The sequence below is a fragment of the Peromyscus californicus genome, unplaced genomic scaffold (genome assembly GCF_007827085.1).
Source record: "Peromyscus californicus insignis strain IS unplaced genomic scaffold, ASM782708v3 Scaffold_13__1_contigs__length_99412109, whole genome shotgun sequence".
In the NCBI taxonomy this organism is placed as follows: domain Eukaryota; kingdom Metazoa; phylum Chordata; class Mammalia; order Rodentia; family Cricetidae; genus Peromyscus; species Peromyscus californicus.
In genome coordinates this window covers 37,578,032-37,596,786 of record NW_026294424.1, presented here as the reverse complement: position 1 = coordinate 37,596,786, position 18,755 = coordinate 37,578,032, and positions in this window count along the sequence as shown.

Sequence of the window (18,755 nt, the reverse complement as noted above, 5' to 3'; positions counted from 1 at the left end):
ACCAGGGAAAGATCAAATGCCTTTCTGAATGACTTAGGATAATTTTATGTGCAAATGAAAGGAAAAACAAACCAGTGTAACTTAAACAGAAGGTCAGATATATTACCTAACTGGTGAGAACAGGACTCCTAAGCTTAGTGACTGTACAGCCACCAGTCTGTCCCCATACTCTTCACACTGGATCCGTGTGGCTGCAACAAGGACAGAAAGATTTCACAAGACTCATACAGATATAACAGTCCAGAGGAAGAGGCTAAGACCATTTCTTTTCTTTGTGTTGCTATTATACATGTCAGGAGACAACAGCTGGCAAAGTGACATAATTCACAGTTCGGGAAGCTAGAAACCTGTGATCAGGACCATGGATCTAGAAAACAACACTTCTTTGGCTCTCCTAAGTGTCTGGTGATTGCCAGCTATCCATACTTATCACTTCAATTTCTTTCTATGTGTGTGTGTGTGTGTGTGTGTGTGTGTGTGTGTGTGTGTGTGTGTGTGTGTATGTGTGTGTCTGTGTCTGTGGTTTTGTGTCTTAGGGTTTCTATTGCTGTGGTGAAACATCATAACCAAAAAGCAAGTTGAGGAGGAAAGGATTTATTTGGCTTACACTTCCATATCACTACTCATCATCAAAGGAAGTCGGGAGAGGAACTCAAATAGGTCAGGATCCTATAGGCAGGAGCTAATACAGAGGCCATGGGGGGGTGCTGCTAATTGGCTTGCTCCCATGGCTTACTCAGCCTGCTTTCTTATCATACCCAGGACCAGCAGCCCAGGATGGCACCACCAACCATGGAGTGGGTCCTCCCACATTTATCGCTAATTGAAAAAATGCCTTACAACTGGCTCTTATGAAGGCATCTTCTCAATTGAGCTTCCCTCCTTTCAGATAACTTTAGTTTGTGTGTCAAGCTGACGTAAGACTAGCCAGGACATTTAGTCAACCAGTGAGTTTATAGGGGTTACTTATGGGAGTATGGGTGAGGCATTACTTATAAGGACATGGATGACTCAAAGGTGGATACATCACCAAAAAGCCCACCCTAGAAGGAAGGGCTCTCAAAGCAGGATTTCCAGGAGTTCCCTGCAGTACTTGCATGCAGTCCAACTTGGGAGGGTCTCCTCTACCCAGCAATCATTACTGTTTGTGTGACCTTGAAGAACTCTTATAAATCTTTCAACCCTCATCTGTCTGAGTTTTGAAAGTTTTGTTTACTTCTGAGACTTATGAATCTCCATTCTCCTTTCAGGAGAAAAGAAATTTCAATTTGAAGGTAATCATTGCACCACAGAGTCTGTCTCTTTTCCTCTCAGTCATACTGGGTTTAGGAACCATCTTACTCTGTAATCATTTCATCTTAGTGCAATTACATCTGCAAACTTTGTTTCAAATAAAGTCAGCATCGTAGGTCCTGCGGTGAGAACTGAACCTAAATGTGGGATTTGACTCCAAAGCCTGAATTCTGGGAGCTCCCCGGCTCTGAGCACCTACTTATTGCCCTCCTGGTACTGAGTTGTGAGCTTTCTACATACATACCTTCTCACAGTACAGTCTGAGGAGGTGTGACCATTCATTGCAGCTGTTTAAGAAATGATGGGAGCTGAGCCATCTGTCAAAGGTTGTGACGTTCTGTTCTTGGAGACTGATATATGGAATGCAACAAGACAGTATACAAGGATATGAGCTACTCAAGGACAAAGATTACAGCACACTTGTGTACTCGGTAGCATATAAAATTTTTTATAATATCCTCATATTTCCCTCCAAGAAAATCATAGTGTTGGTTTTCAGTGGAATATTTGAATACTAGTTTCTATGAAACATTTGCTCACCAAAATGGAATTTGGTTTTCTTGATCAATAGAAGCTAATGTACAAAATAAGTTTCTCTGCTTTTCTTACCTTTGTGTAGCTTCAAAGAACATTCATCTGTCTTTGTGGAGGTGAACACTCAGTTCTTGTTTCTTTGAATTTGAATTAACTCTTTACTAATACATTAGAATATAAGCACTACAGATATTATCCATGTGTGGTGGTGCACACCTTTAATCCTAGGCAGAGGCAAGCAGGTCTCTGAGAGTTCAAGGCAAACCTGTTCTACATAGCAAGCTCCAAGATAGCCAGGGTGATGTAGAGAGAACCTGTCTTTAAAAACTTGGACATATTTATAGAGCACCATATGATGTTCCAATGCATGTAGATTATATAATCTTTAAATCGGGTTAGATATATCTATATCTTCATTTATCATTTCTTTCTCATGAAGACATTCAAAATACTTAGGTTTTGAAATACATAATATATTTTATCCATAGTCACATTATTCTGCAAGAGCACACCACACCTTGTTACCTATCACTAATAAGTCTTGTAACAAATAATTAAACTTCCATCTTCCCCTTTCCCCCTTCTCCCCCCCTTCCCCCTCCTCCCTCTCCTCCTCCCCCTTCTCTTCCTCCTTCCCCTCCTCCTCTTCTGTCCCTGACCTCTGGAAACCACCATTCCATTCTTAACTTTTCAGATTTCACGTATGAGTGAGATCATTTGTCTTTCTGTGCCTGGCTTATTTAACTTAACATAATCATCTCTAGTTCCTGCATATCATTGCAAGTGACAAGATTTCATTCTTTCAGGGGGAGTTAATTCTCTTCTATTACATAAGTATGTCATATTTCCTTTATTCAGCCATCAACATTTAGGTAGCTTGCATTTCTTCACTATGTAAATAGTCTTACAATAACCATGAGAATACAAATGTCTCTGTAAATGACTGATTTGCCTTTTTGATTAATTAAATTGGTGCTTTAAAAGCTATTTGCAACTGACACCTCCTGGGAAAAACAAAATCACCTTTCCACAAAGGGGTATTACTGAGTATCTCAACCTCACTTCAGGGAAGGCCCTATGTCCAGGAGTAGTTAGTTGGTCAACCCAAAATGGACTCCATGATTTTTTTTTAGTGTGTCCTTTTTGTTTTGTTTTAGTATTTGGGAGGTTTTTGTTTGTTTTGACTTTCATTTTTAGTTTGCTGTTTTGTTTTGTGTTGCTTTGTTGAGAGAAAGAAGAAACATGGAGTTGGGTGAGTAGCGGGGGAAAGAATATGATAAATATATATTCTATAGAAAAAACAAACTAAAATATATTTTCAAAAGAAAATAAAAAGTTTTAAATGTAAATAAAAGAGAAGTCTTCTAACAGAAATTTGCTCTTTGACAATTTTGCACATCTATATACTATATTCTGATTATTCCCACTCTTGCCTTGTCATCCCCTCCCATACGGTTTGTAGACGTACCCAGTAGTGGGATGGTTGGATGGTAGGGAACTTCTATTTAAATGTTTAAGAAAACTCCATATCAATTTTAACAATGGCTGAGCCATTTTACATGCTCACTCCCATTTCTCCCTTGTGTCCTAACCCTCACCAGCACCTTTTGGGTAATAATTATTCTTATCAAAATGAGGCAATGTTGTTATGGTTCTAATTTGTATTTCTCTGGTGATTAGTCATACTGAGCATATTTTTTTGTCTCTGGAGTTATATCCACTTAGTTATCTTGTCCATTTTAAATCGGGTTGTTCATTTGCTTGGCATCGAGTTTTTATATTCCTTGTATATTCAACCCCCTTTAGATGTATAGTTTAGAAGTCTTTTCCCAACCTGCAGAGTTTCTTCACTCTGATGACTATGTCCTACTGAACAGAAACCTTTTTAGTTTGACATCGTCTCAACTCATCTGATTTTGTTCTTTTTCACTTTGCTTTTAGAAGTTGTCAAAAAAAATCATTACCTACCCCAATATACTGAGTCATTTTATTTTCTCCAGTGAGTTTCCTAGCTTACCATCCTGCATTTTAAGTCCTCAATACATTTCAATTTTATCTTTGTGACTTAGGAGAGACAGGGGTCTAGATTAACTGTTTTGCAGACACATCCCCAGTGTTCTTAGTACCAGCTGTTGAAGAGGCTATTTGTATGTTTTCAGCACCTATGTCAATAAACAGTATAGATGTATGGATTTATTTCTAAGTTTATGTTCAGTTCTCAGGGTCTATGTACCTTTTTCATGACAATACCCTGGGGAGGGAATGCTGCTGTAATTTAAATGTGTTCCCCAGCAGTGATTAGCAAGATTAATGTATGGAAGCAGGCTAGTTACTGAGGAAGTAGGCTTGTTATAAAAGCCAGTTACCAGCCTCCCTCCTGCTGCCCTGCTTTCTCAGGAAGTCTGGCCCTCAGGCCACTTGTACAGGACAACACAGCAAAAAAGGCTCTGACCAAATGCAGTATTGTTTGACTTCCTGGTCTCCAGAACTATGAGTAAAACAATGTTCTTTCCCTATAAAGGATTCAGCCTGTGGTGCTCTGTTACCAGTACAAAATGGAGTAAGGCAAATGTCCACCATGTAGCCATCCCCAGTTCTTTACAAGGAAAGCCACAACTTGTAAACCAGTACCTCAGCATAAGAGGAGAAGCAAGAAACCATGGGAAGTGGCAGAGCCTGTGGGGAAGCTCCAAGTGTCTCTTGTTGAGTTACGAGAAAGACACTGGCATTAAGAGTTAGACTAGGACCTTTCTAACTCTAGCAACTAAATAACCTGGTTCATTAGCTGGGGTTTCTGCCTCAATTTTCTGATCAGTGAAATTAAGGAGTTAAACTAAATATGCTCTATTCTTTTTAACCAAGACATTCAAAGCTTGAAAATGAAGAGTGAGGTTCAGTGTAAGGATGCCAAATCTGCTTCTCTCTGCCTCTCTTTCTATGTACAATTAATAATTTGGAGATTTGGATAGTGATAGAAAAAGTAGGAGATGATGAGTTTGAAATCACATATCCACTGAGCAGTGTGATTAACAACTCCTTTCATGTTCACCGTCTTGATTCTTTTATATGGCCATGCTTTGGGAATATGAATTTTCCTACTATTAAGCATAAAGCAATTGAGAGAGGGAGCTCACCCAAAATTACTAAGTTAAGTGGGAAACCCAAACCTGAAGTCAGGTGTTCAGTTGGTACTCTAGAGTCTCACTGCACAGCATCCAGGACTCATTGGATTCATTAAACCTTTCCAATAGTTATCCGAGTAAGAGTGCAGGTGAAGCTATTAACTTAAATGACAAATGCCTTTTTCATTTTATAATTAAGCGAGAGCTCACCCATGAGGAATCAAATATAGAGAAGTACAATCTAAAAGTAAAGTTCAAAATACATTGAGTGGCTTTGGGAGGCAGTGATCTACTCACCGTGACAACACTCAAGCACCTAAGAAATGAGTTCCTGATGAGACTGTAGAATCAATCTTTGGATAAGTATTATCCTTTAATCTCTAGAGAGATTTTATTTGCACTAAGGCAATTTGAGCTTGCATGGGAGATTTTTCTTTTGAGATAAAAAAATAAATAAATCTATATGCTGGCAATGAGCAGTTGGAAACTGAAATTTAAGACAGAATGCCATCCCCATTATCATCCTCCAAAATTTCTTAGGTATAAATGTAACAAAGGATGTATAAGATCTACACAGGAGGAAATACATAATTCAAACAAAAGAAATCAAGGAGGACTAAAGTAAATGGAGAAATAGTCCGCATTCCTGGGGTCAGATGATTCAGCAATGTGAAGAGATCAGTTCTTCCCAACTATGTCAACAGATTCAACGCTACCCTATTCAAAATATCAGCAAATTATTCTTTGGCAGGCAGCTGTCCTCACTAATATACCACCAACACAAGTTACTCTCTGGACATTGATGAACGTGTTCTAAATGTTGTACAGAAAAGTAAAAGATTCAGAATAGACCATACTGCACTGAAGGCAAAGAACAGGGTAAGAAGAAATATATTGTCAAAGCTCCAGAAGTCCTATAATGTTTATTTTAGAATTACTGCAAAGACTGTAGTTTTGGCAATAGATTCCAATCCCATGATATCCTGGGAAAGATAAAACTATATGAGCAGTAAAACATGTCAGGTGTATAGGGTATGAAAGAGAGAGCTTTTAGGGCAAGGAAACTATTCTGGTACTACAATGGTACATATATAAGATGCATTTTATTTGTCCAAACGCCATGAGCTATATAACAGAGTCAGCTGATGTAAATAACAGATTTCAATTAACAGTTGTATCAGAATAGGTTCATCAGTTTTGTGCAGCACAACATGCTAATGTATGTCTTCATGTCTGTGCAGGGACAGGAGAGGCAGAAGATGGTTGACATGCTCTGTGCTGATCCCGCAGCACCTCATGCATTTGTGTTTGGAAATCTTGACAGGTAGAAGCATGCCCCTGACATTTGAAAGCTGCCAGCAATTCTCTTTCTTCTGAGGGAGAGGCTCAAATTCCTTTATGATGGAAGACATGGTTTAGAGGGAAATACTTACATGGAATTTTAATTAGAAAGAGTAAAGATCCTCTTCCAAAGCACAGAGACAGAAAACAAGGAGAAATCAGTTGCTTGCATTCAAGATATGTTTCAAATGTCTAAACATAGCCCAGGGTTTCAAGGGAACCACAGTAATTTACTTTCAAGACCATCAGAGGTCAAAGACCTGGGCATCAGTTAAGAGGCACCTACATATTCAGGCCATTCTCTCTAAGAGCAGTAAAATATTTGGGCATCATACCTGGGAGACAAGAGAAGGCTCCTCTACAAAGGGACTTGGGCTGAGGTATCCGGAACTGACCATATCCTATCCATCCATGTTCATCTATACCACAATCCTTCTCATTACAGAAGCCAATAATGCTTCTAATCCATCATGATGGAGAGTGATCCTGTCTGCAGTTCTATAGTGTTGAGAGCTTGTGGCTTATTTGGAACTTGGAAAATCATAAAAAAAAGAAAGCTGAGGCCAGCAGCAAGGCTGAGCTATAATGCCCAAAGGCTCACCCCTGGTGACGTACCTCCACCAACTATAGCTCCTGTCACAAAGACTCCTCAGCCTTTTAAGACAGAGCCACCAGCAAGAGTCAGCATGAGCCTGTGTGGGGGCAGAACATATATCTAAACTATAACAAATGCTGACATCCAAGACTATAGTATGAGGAGGTAGAGCCAGCCATTAGGGTGTGATTAGGACATGAGAGTGAAGCTGTCCCAGATGGGACTAGTGTCCTCGTAAAAAGGACTCCAGTCAGCTATATTATCCTCTTACTGTTGGGCTATGGCACAATAAAGAGGCAGTGGTCTGCATCTGCTGGCACTGGTCCCTGATATCTAGCTTCCAGAACCATTAGAAATACTTTTCCATGGCTATAAGCTTCCCAGCATGTAGTATTTTGTTAAAGATGTCCAGACAGACTAAAAGAGCATGAGTTTGATCATCTAGCACCAATAATAAGGGCTACTGAGTATCTGTAAAGAACGAGACCAATATAGAGCTCAGGGAGCAAAGCCCTATTAATCTGTAGGACTATAATGCAGGGGTGGGCAGAGGTTTTCTTCCCAAATTTTTGAGATCCACAAATGCTTCCATAAAATGTAAGTTCCATCTTTAAAATTAATCTGATATATTTTGTAGTTATTTTTCTAGAAATGAATGTCTTCTGTAAATTTTCAAGCAAGTTTTTATTGTGGTGATGAATACTCTCTCTCTCTCTCTTACACACACACACACACACACACACACACACACACACACACACACACACACACACACACACACACTGCCTTCGCCTCACTGTGTTGCTATTCCAAAGCATGTCTGGCTCCCTCTGAAGTTTTTTCCTTTCCAGGCTTGATCACAGAATCGTGTTTTCATATTTCTTTCTACTCAAGTACTGTGGATCTGCTTAATAAGATTCAGGCTTTCATTTTTCCATCTCAGGAACTGAAGAAAAAGAAGTCTCCAGGGGTCAGCCCTGCTTGAATTCTCAGCAGATTTGACAATGGAAAGTTCAAACATTATGGCCTCCAGTCATTTTTTAAAACAAACAAAACCAGAACAGCCTGGTGGGCACTTTCATGACTTACATGACTAAAATCATTCTCAGTTTTTTTTTCCCTCATTCTTTTTCCTTTTCCTTCATCCTCCACATACTCTTCCAAAGTATGTGAGTCATGTTGTACTTGGGACCTAACTGACAGTACTCACTTATCAGTTTGAAAATGTCAATAGTAAATTAAGTGGAAATTCTGGCTGGGTAGTTAAGTCCACACCAAGACTGGCAGAAGCAGCCTTTTAAGGCTAGTTCCAAGGGCATGGAGAACACAGGGGAAATGGAAACAAAAGATAAAGACAAAGCATGAGACCTAGGCCAGAGAATGAATGACAGGATATTGGGGACATGACAAAATAAATGCATTCAGGTCTCTTCTGTTAGATGCTGAGGTGTAGGGGTAGATGGAGGCGGGGGTAGTTCATGAAATGGGGTAGGCAGTGTTCTGGAGTTTCATCTAGCCAGAATATTAAGCTGTCATTTTTGCAACACCATTAGCCAGAGACATGCCTTCTTCTGCAGTTGCCTCACCCTGTCTTCTCCCCACCTGGTGGGCGAGAACCACACAGGTGAGCAGAATATAAGATCTCAATCTGGTCAGAAAGATACATCAAAGTGTCTCTGCTAGCAGAAAGGCAGGCGCCACAGTATTGAGGAGATAGACGCTATCTGGGCTCCAGTGGGACCCATCAGTGACTGGGGGTAAAGCCATAGATAGAGGAGAATACCATTAGCCATTTGGTTCCTCCCAAGTCCCGCTGCTGGGTAGATGAACTTTTCAAGTGAGGAAGAACCTGATTATCAATGCTGAAGCGCCATCCATAAATTATATATCTTACTCATTTTCTTGAGTCTGGTGTCTAACATGTGTGGCTCATGCACATGCTGCGTAAATGCTTTACAAACAGAACTCAACCATCAGGAACACGACACCATGATAAAAAAAAGAGGAGAGGAAGGGTTAAAACACTCCTAGAGCACAACGCAGGCCGGCTGGGTACCTACACAGTATCGCCTCTACAGCCCACTTACTTCTGTGGTTGGCCTCTACAGCTGGCCCACATTCAGTATTCAGTGGCCAGGCCTGGCTTGAGACTCCAGGTGGGAGATGAGAAACACATGAGTGAGTAGACCTTGGATGGCCAAGGATAGCCACAGTTGTCTCAGCTCAGAAGTTTGTGGTATCAAGAGGAACATTTAGCAGAATTACATCCATTTTCTGCCTGGAAAACTTTTCTACATCCTTTGTGGGTTTGCTGAGAGCTGGTTGGTTTATTTGCCACCGTGCTCTTTAGGAAGGAGTGTGAACCTGGGTCCTAGGAAATTCTCCAGACCTATCAAAATCTACAAGCCTGATCATGGATTTTTATCAGTCTTAAAATCCTAACAGAATGTAAGGATGTTCTGGTAAACCAGAGTTTCCCTATTTCTAACTGAAATTAGAACCAACTCAGGGTAGCAGGGTATGAACACTATTCATGTGGATCAGAAATCAAGCTTACATTGATTGGATTAAAATTGTAAAATGGATTAAATATTATTATCAAGTGTAGTTTATTTAGCAAAATGTTTACAAGTATGCCATACTTTACAAGGAATTAAATTTAAAAAGATATTTTTGGTATAGAAATGTTAGTCTTAGAAATATAAGTCTTAGAAAAGACTTATATCCTTTATCAGGTCATTGTGTAGAGGCATCCCTTCCCCTGATGAGGACAGGCTGAGAAGGTGTATTAATTCAGGAACCACTTGACTTTAGGCATAAGGAACTGGTGAGAGTAATTGAAGAGTTAATGATGGGGTACTGTATTGAAAATTAAGTTACACTTCTTGTTTATAGGTCCTCTACATTATTTAGCAAGAGGACATAAACATTACTTATTATCAAACCTGGGTTTAGAACCCAGTTCACCCACTTATTAGGCATATGACTTTGGACAAATGCATCAATGAAGACACCTCAATAAATAATGCATTAAAAATCGAAGGGGTTTTGACATTGTATAATAAGAAGTCAGGCACAGTGATCTCAAGACAGAGTCATTAGTTAAGGGTATCATCAAGGAACTGTTTCCCACAGTTTTCCATTCCACCATCTGAGCATGTACATAGTGTTCATCCTCTTTGTGACACTGTCACGTTATCCCTCCTGCCATTGCATCTTCATCGCAGGTAGGAAGAAAAAGAAAATGGCAGGAAGTCTGTTCTCCTTTTAGGAGGAAAACATGTTTCCTTGGAAGTCTCATTCGATCAGTTTTTACCTAAGTATATGTATCCACTGATATATGACAGGGTCAGTCTGAATTTTAAAACAAGCACATGACAAAAAAAAGTCAAAGAAAGTGTTAATCACATCTATTCAGCATGTTTTCCCCTAATATCAACATACCATTTAACATTAAGAAATAACAAGCCCTCTGAAACCCAACAAATAGGACCTGGTTATTAAAGATGATTTTGTTGTGGACACAGTAATGTTTGTCATGAGTAAACGAAAAGGAAGGGAGAAATAGGAAGGAAGACAAGGAGCAACGGGGGGGGGGGGGGGGGGGGGGGGGGAAGTAAGGAAATTCCTATCACCACTTTCAAAGTTCTGAAAACTAGTAAATGGAAGTAAAACTGGCCAAGCACTTATTCTGCCTTTGCTGTACAAAATGCTTTTGAGGTTGCTCAAAAAGGCTAATGAGACAGTATTTACAGAAATAATTCACTCTATAAAAAAAATGAAAAGTAATAAATTTAGAAATTGGTATTTGTGAGTCTTGATGTAATAGTGGGTCTAGACATGGCCACAAAGGTTTCTAATAGGATAGAAAGAGTTCTTTAGACATGATGGAAAAATCTTGAAAATTGTGAAATTCTTTCCCCAAACTCCAACCTGGATCTATCAAGTTGCAAACTCTAACCGCCAAGTTACAGGAAATAGGGATGGCAGAGTGTGTTACATGATGCCACTGGGCTTCAGTCTGCAAACTCGGAATGTGGGACCCCGTTACAGGCCAAATCAGCCATTTTACTCCACAAGTAAGTTGGAAGTTGGTGCGAGTGCGGCTACGGGAAGTTTTCGGAGGAGGGGTTCTCAAGGCCTAGAGGCAAGGTATGAAGCACAGTTCACTGACAGGTATAACAATTTATTTGAAAACATAATTAGAAAAATCCCAAAACAGGCTCAATGTCTTATTATCACAAGAAATTATTTTAAATTACTCAGATATAAAAAACAGCATTGCTGTTGTATTTCTTTAAGGGTACTTATTAAACACATAGCAAAATCCATATGGATTAAATTATATGGTGTCTGGGATTCGCTCCAAAATAATCTAGGCAAAGGGAGCAGTAGACAGAGCAACAGATGACAAAATATGAGCCCTGGGTTGATAATTGTTATAATTGGATTATGAGTCCATGGGAGTTTATTATAATACTGTTTTGAGGAGGTTCCATAAATTTTAGAAATACTAACTAACCTTAGGATTAGTTAGTGAATAGGATTAGACAAAGTGTTAAATGAGCCAATTACTTTCTTCTTGAGAATGGCTAAGATTTCTTCCCAGCATTTTAGTGAGGAGGTTGAGTTGGATTTGGAACTAGAATATGCCTCTGCTGAAGGATAGAATAAAACAAAAGCTCTTGTATCACATCCCAAAAATCTGATGTCTAAAAACTACTTCAAATAATATTGCAAACACCTAACCTATGTGATTCTATATTGCCATGGTTGCTAAAACTGATCAAAGGCAAGTAAATCTCCTTTTGTTATGGTATTATCATGTAGCACAACTTTCTCTTTTCTCTCTCTATAAAGCCAGTTACGCACTCCTGTGTATTTTCATATAATTATGAGGTATCATAGGAAAGTAGCTATGGAAAATTGAGATAATTTTCAAGACATTGCAGGTTCTCTTAGTTTATAAAAGACTGAACACCTGCATACTGCCAGTTATCACCTAGGGTCATAGAGAGACAGTGCTGAGGAGAAGCAGAAGATGCAGCTTGTACCTGATGCAGCTCACAGCAGGGGTGGTGAGAGAAACAGAGTGCATCCCAAAGACACCCAAGAATAACTAATTACAATGGAAACTCACAGCAGCATTGACTGTATGGGCCAGATGGTGGAAGCAACCCAAGTGTGCATCAACAGATGAACAGATAGAGAAAATGTACTACACACACTGAGTGGACAATGGGGGTGGGGGAGGCAAACAGCTTGACCACACAACTGCCATGACAGGTTTAGAGGCCCAGACACAGCTTCTGTGACAGGCTTACTGGCAGGCAACACCCAGATCCAGGAGAAGCCATGAGCTGACCCCACCCAGGGAGGCCTGCATCTAAGGGGAAAATACCTGACATTCCAAACATTCCCTATACCTCTCACCCCAACCTCTGCTATGATAAAAACCCCACCCTGCCTGGGCTCTGGGCTCTTTGCTCACATCGCTGCATTGTCAGACACACAGAGAGACCAAGCTTGGAGTTTGAAATAAAGGCTCTTTACTTTCACATATGGGATTCGGTCTCCATGGTGGTCTTTTGGGGGTCCCTGCAATCTGGGCATAACAGACAAATCTGTCCAGACAAAAAAAGGAAGGAATCTCTGATGTGTGCTTGATGGATGAACAGATTATCTTTGAGGACATTATGTTAAGTGACATAAGCCAGTTACAGAAAGACAAGCAGTGCATGATTCCACTCATATGAGGTATTTAGAGTCAAGAAGCTCAGAAATACAGAAAGTAACATAGCAGTAACCAGAGGCTGGGAAAGAGAGGGTATTAATATTCTGACCTGCCCCTTGGCGCAGCCCCTTCCTTTTCTCTCTTTCTTCTGTTTTTATCCCCAAGAGGTGTGTGCCCCTTGACCCCTCTCTCACTTCCTCTCTCTTCTCTTCATCTCTCTATTATAATAAACCATTTCTGTGAGGATGCAGAGTCTGGGTTGTGAATGACTGCCCACCACCACCTGACTCATAAAATTGGGGGTTATTGCTGCTTACTAAACATTTGTTCCAGCACACAATTTACAAAGTGGTCTGTGCTCTGCAGACTTTGTGGCATACTATACCTTCTCTTGTGTTTCACACGCTCCTCTACGTGTGACCTTGCTCTGATGCTATTATGATACAGTATTCCTGCTACTACCCTGAACTGGGCATACATTTTCTTAATCATCATGTAAATGATGCATTGACTGCAGACTGTCACATTGGGAGGTCCACATGCAGTGACCCTGCTTACTGGCACTCAATTGAGATCATTGACAAATCAATGCCAACTCATCAACCAAGTGATATTACCACACTGGAAATGCATCTTCCAACTCCAGGCTGAATCTGTTCTCATCCAATATGCTCAACACTGAATCTGTTGCCATGAGAACCAGAGCAAGTCATCTATATTGATACCTGACCAAGAAGAGAAAAAAAAATGTTGTAAGCAAAATAACTGATTCTTGTTTCTCTTTTTTTGGCACTAAGCTTTCGGAGTGATTGGCTACACCTACTGTCATTAGGATTACAGAACTACAGGGCACTGAAAGCAGAATTTTAGCAAAATCTGTCTGTCAGGAACCCGTACTGTTTTATAAATCTCATTGCTACTATCTTTTTGGTCACACACACATCCCAAATTCAATTGCTATTTCTATTCAAAATCTTTCACCTTGTCACAAAATACATTTTCAAACTCCAACCTTAAACAAATGCATTTGAAAGTAATCTATTCAGCTTAAAAACAGCAACCCCCCCACCACCACCACCAGTAGGGGAGAAAATGTAGATAATTGCAAGTGCTTGAGAGATTTTTTTTTCTGTCTTCCATCTCTTTGCCCAAGCTGTAGGGAATTGATATGAAATTAAAATAGACAACTTTCGTTTTCTTTCAAGAGAGATTTATGGCCACTGTCTACAGAATTTCTAGCTGGGAAGTGAACTGTAAAACAAAATGTTTTAAAATAATATGTTTAAAGCAAAGCGGCGTTATGTACAATTAATGTAAAAATGATCAGATGTGATAGTTGCTGAGCAAAAGTAAAGATAATGATATATGAGCTATAGGGGCAATGCCATTTTATGAAGCTCTAATCTGTCTGCAAGAAGCACAAAGCAAGGGGATAATCAGGCAGAGTAATGACTTCAGAGGGAAGTTCACTAATCAGACATCTTAAAGTGAAACTTTATCCTTTGTCCCAGCCTCAGCCTAGGACTCCGAGATTCTACCGCATGACCTGTGGCCACCCTGAGTTGTTCCCCCTTCTACTATTCATCCCACACAGGATTTTTTCACCAACATCCCAAGAAACAGCCCACTGCCTCCCTTTTACTGCCTAGCGTCCCCACTACCCACCTCTGGCTAGGATAAAGCATGTTGGTATGGACTACAGTTGCAGATCAGCTACCTCTCCTTGAGAACCTTCAAACCAGAGGTGGAGCATTTCTCCTCCAAGTTCTGATAGAACTGCAATTTTAACTCAGAGGCAGCACTTCCTTTGACTTAACAGCACATAAGAAGCTAGAAAGACAGTAAACAAAAACACACATAATGCCTGCTTTCAGAAACAAGCTTGTTATCAACACTCCACAGCAGAGTAGGACTTTCCCCTCAAGGGACACTCAGCAATGTCTAGAAATTTATTGTCATGATGGGCAGAGTGCTACTGGCATCTAGTAGGTAGAGGCCAGGGATCCTATTACACTTTCTACAATTCCCAGAACAGCCTCACACAAAGTTCTCTGGAGCTAGATGTCAACCCTGTCAACAATGAGAAAGTCTACCACAAATAAACAAAAAATAAATACAAGCATTTCAGAGACTGAGAGCCATGATGAAACCAAATAGTAGAATGTAGCAGAGGGCTGGAGCAAAAGAGGAAAACCTTTCAAGAAAGACAGAAAAGGGTACAGGAAAGCTGAGGCTCTACCCAGCTAGGCTGCTCTAGAGTGTGACATACCCATGGCCTCATGTGATGTCACACACAATAATATCTGGTGCTGTTTATGGTGGTGAATGCCTTTAATCCCAGCACTCAGGAGGCAGAGCCAGACAGATCTCTGTGAGTTCAAGGCCAGCCTGATCTACTGAGCGAGATCCAGGATAGGCACCAAAACTACACAGAGAAACCCTGTCTCAAAAAACCAAAAACCAAAAACAAACAAGCAAACAAAAATCTGATGCTGAAGACTTACCCAGACATGTATTCTAGCCACCATCTCAGGCACTCCTTTGTGCATTTCTTGTTAGCCAATATTGGAATTCACTTTAGAATACAACTCAGATTTGGAGTCCTCATAAAGCAGCTGGCACAGCAACATGCACATATGAATGATAAGAATGAGCGATCCTCGCAGACTGTGGATGAGAATACAGGAACTCCACCATGCCATATGGTGATTTGCAATGGCGTGCTAGCCTCCAGGTGCTACTGGGGAAGCAAATGGAGTTGATATCTCATAGTTCTGGAGGACAGAAGTCCAAAAGCAAGGTGTCAGTAAGGCCATGCTTCTTTGAAGACTCAAGACAGAACCCTTCATGGTCTCTTGCGGCTCTCAGTTGCAGCTGGACATCTGTAGTGGCCATAGGCTTGCGGTTACCTTCCCTTCAGTCTCTGTCTCTGTTGCCATGAGCCCTTATTTCTGAAAAATCTCTGTTGCTTCTTGTGAGAACACCAGTCATTTTGTACTAGGGTCAGCCTATGAACTTACCTCAATGCCCCTGACTATATCTGCAAAGACTATTAACAAACAAAGTCACAGTCACAAGTGCTAGGGACTAGAATGCCAACATACCTTCTTGGAGGACAGAATTAGTCTGCCATAGGTAGAAGGGATGGGTTCAGAGAATATTTATTTCTAGTCCTAATACAGTTCAACTGCAAATGAGGGCCATGCCAACCAAACCCAACTTAACAAAAGTAGCTATGAAGCATTTGGTTTAATTAGAGCCAGGTGTAGTGACGCCTTCACATGCAATCAGCTTGTCCAGGCCATGAGCACAATCCCATTATCATTTTTCCCTTTACCTTGGTTTGTCACCTCAAAAATAAAATAATGGCCACAAACCCTGGCATTTTTAAGGGCCTTATAGCAACTGTGCACCTTCTTATTGTCCATCATCAATGTAAGCCACCCATGAGCCCGTGAGGAGGCAGTTCCAGGACAGTGGCTCCCCAAGGTTCTGCTTTTTCTACTGGTGGGGAGGAATATCTGGAGTATATAGTCTCCTGATTGGAACCTCTCACCTCTTACTTCAAATGCCCCTCCTACTTGGTTTCTACTCCATCTGTGTGTCTTCACCCCATGCATGGATGAAGCTATCTTTTTCATTCCTCCCAGCACTAAACACAATGCTGAAAGGAAAGTCAGATTCTACTGAAAGCCCCAAGAACAAGAAAAACATTGCAGCATGAGCCAGAAAAGAAATAAGTCCTCACACATGCTTTGCTGCTTCTAAAGATTGTCAGTCAAGTCTCCCAGGCCATCATTATCCTGAAGTGCACACCTGCTGTCAGGTTGCTGAGACCTGAAATCTCCAAGCCAATCTTCTCTCTGTTTTCTGCCCTCAGCTTCAGTAACCAGGCTCCAATCATTATTCTCACCTTACTCATTGGCCCCTAACCTTTGAGTTTCTCAAACACCAGAAACTTATCTGAAAAGTTCTATTATTTTATTATCCTTTTAATCAATCACTCCTATGGCAGTTTGAATGAAAATGACCCCCACAGGCTCATAGTGTGTGGCACTATTAAGAGGTGTGGCCTTGTTGGAGTAGTTATGACCCTGCTGGAGAAAGTGTATCACTGGAGGTGGGCTTTGAGGTTTCAAATGCTCAAGCCAGGCCCAGTGTCACTCTCTGTTCCTACTGCCTGCTGATCCAGGTGTAGAACTCTCAGCTCCTACTTCAGCATCATGTCTGCCTGCACACTGCCATGCTCCCTACCATAACGATGATGAGCTAAACCTCTGAAACTGTACACTATCCCCAATTAGATGTTTTCCTTTATAAAAGTTGCTGTAGTCTTTTTACTGCAATAGAAACCCTAACTAAGACAACTCCATCCTAAAGTAGGCCCCAGGGCTTTATGCTTCATAGTCAAAAGCTCACTAAATACTAATAAAGTATGGTTTCTGCATCCAACCTGCCTCTTTAGAATTCATAAATACCTGCAGTATGAGTCTGTGAAGAGTTTTTATCACCCTATAAAAAACAGGTCCTTAACATCTATCAGCCTCTCATGAGCTGGTTGGATAACTAGAGCTGGAAGGGTTAGTTGACTTGCCAAAGAGCTATTCAAAACCCAGGTCTCATGACTCTGTAGCACACCTTATGTGACTGGAAGTGTTTACTGATCACTTCCAGATTCAATAAAGTGCTCCAGCAAATTGAAGAATCTGATGTGCTGTATCAGTGTCTCACATAGGCCCTGGGATGTTTATTCACATGGCAAGATTCCACCTCAGCCTCTACCTCAGATTCTGTCCTACTGTAAACCTTCTTTGAACCAATCTTACAGATGAGTTCTTCTTTTTGGGGGGAGGTGTGTGTGTGTGTGTGTGTGTGTGTGTGTGTGTGTGTGTGTGCATGAACATGCAGGAGCTAGAGGTTGAATGAGCGTCTTCTTAGTCATTCTCCATCTTGTTTTAGGAGACAAGGTCTCACACTGATTCTGGAGCTCGCCAATTACCTAGGCTAGCTGGCCAGTGAGCTACAGGATCTGCTCATCTCTGCCCCCCAACCTAAGCACTAAATTTCCAAAGAAAACTGACATGAACTTCTTATGTGGATGCTGAGATCTAAATTCAGGTCTTTGTGTTTGCACTGAAAGCCTTTTACCCACTAAGCCATCTCCACAGCCCTCCTCAGGGTTCTAGACACCAGTGACAAAAACAAATACTAGTTTCTTTAGATAAAAAGGGAAGAAGGTTTTAAAGATTATCAAAATATAACTCTTTTTTTGAGGGGGGCATGATCTGTAGACTGGCTTAAAGCCATCCAGGCAATAGTTATACCTCAAAGAAGACTCAAGGAAAAATAAAAAAAAAAAAAAAAGAACTATTTAATCAAATGGGGTAATGTTGTTCAAATCTTAGATAGTCTTTTAATAAAAAACACAGAGCCAGATTTGGGGGTAAAAGCTGAAAGATTGGAGGATTCAGAGCAGGCCACAGCCACCACTTATCACCTCACCAACTCCATAAATCCTCTGACTGAAATCTTCTGAGTCTTCACCCAAAAGGGTCTCAGCTGAACTGCCTTAGTTCCTCTTTCCTCGAGCCTTGAATACCTTTCTCTGCCCTGCCATCACTTCCTTGAATTAAAGGAGTGTGTGCTTCCCAGTACTGGGATTAAAGGTGTGCCACCACTGCCTGGCTCTGTTTGCAGTGTGGCCTTGAACTCACAGAGATCAGGATGGATCTCTGCCTCCCAAGTGATAGGATTAAGGGTGTGTGCCACCATTGACTGGCCTCTATGTCTAATCTAGTGGCTGGCTCTGTCCTCTGATCCTCAGGCAAGCTTCATTAGGATGTACAATATATCACCACAGGGTAGAGCATAGGGTAAGGACAAAGGTGAGGATAAGATGTGGCAATCTCTGCAAGAGGTTATAAGAGCCTGAACTAAATAAGGTACTGTTGGATGGAGATATATAGAAAGATTCAAGAAACAGATGGAAGAGAAGATTGATATTACCTGCAAGCTAATTAGGCAGAGTAGAATGCAGAAACATTGAGACTCCTCTCTAGTGGCTAGGTGGGTAATGGGTTGTTTTTGGTGTCACGGACTGCAGCAGAGGACATGGTTTGAGAAGGTAGGACAAGGA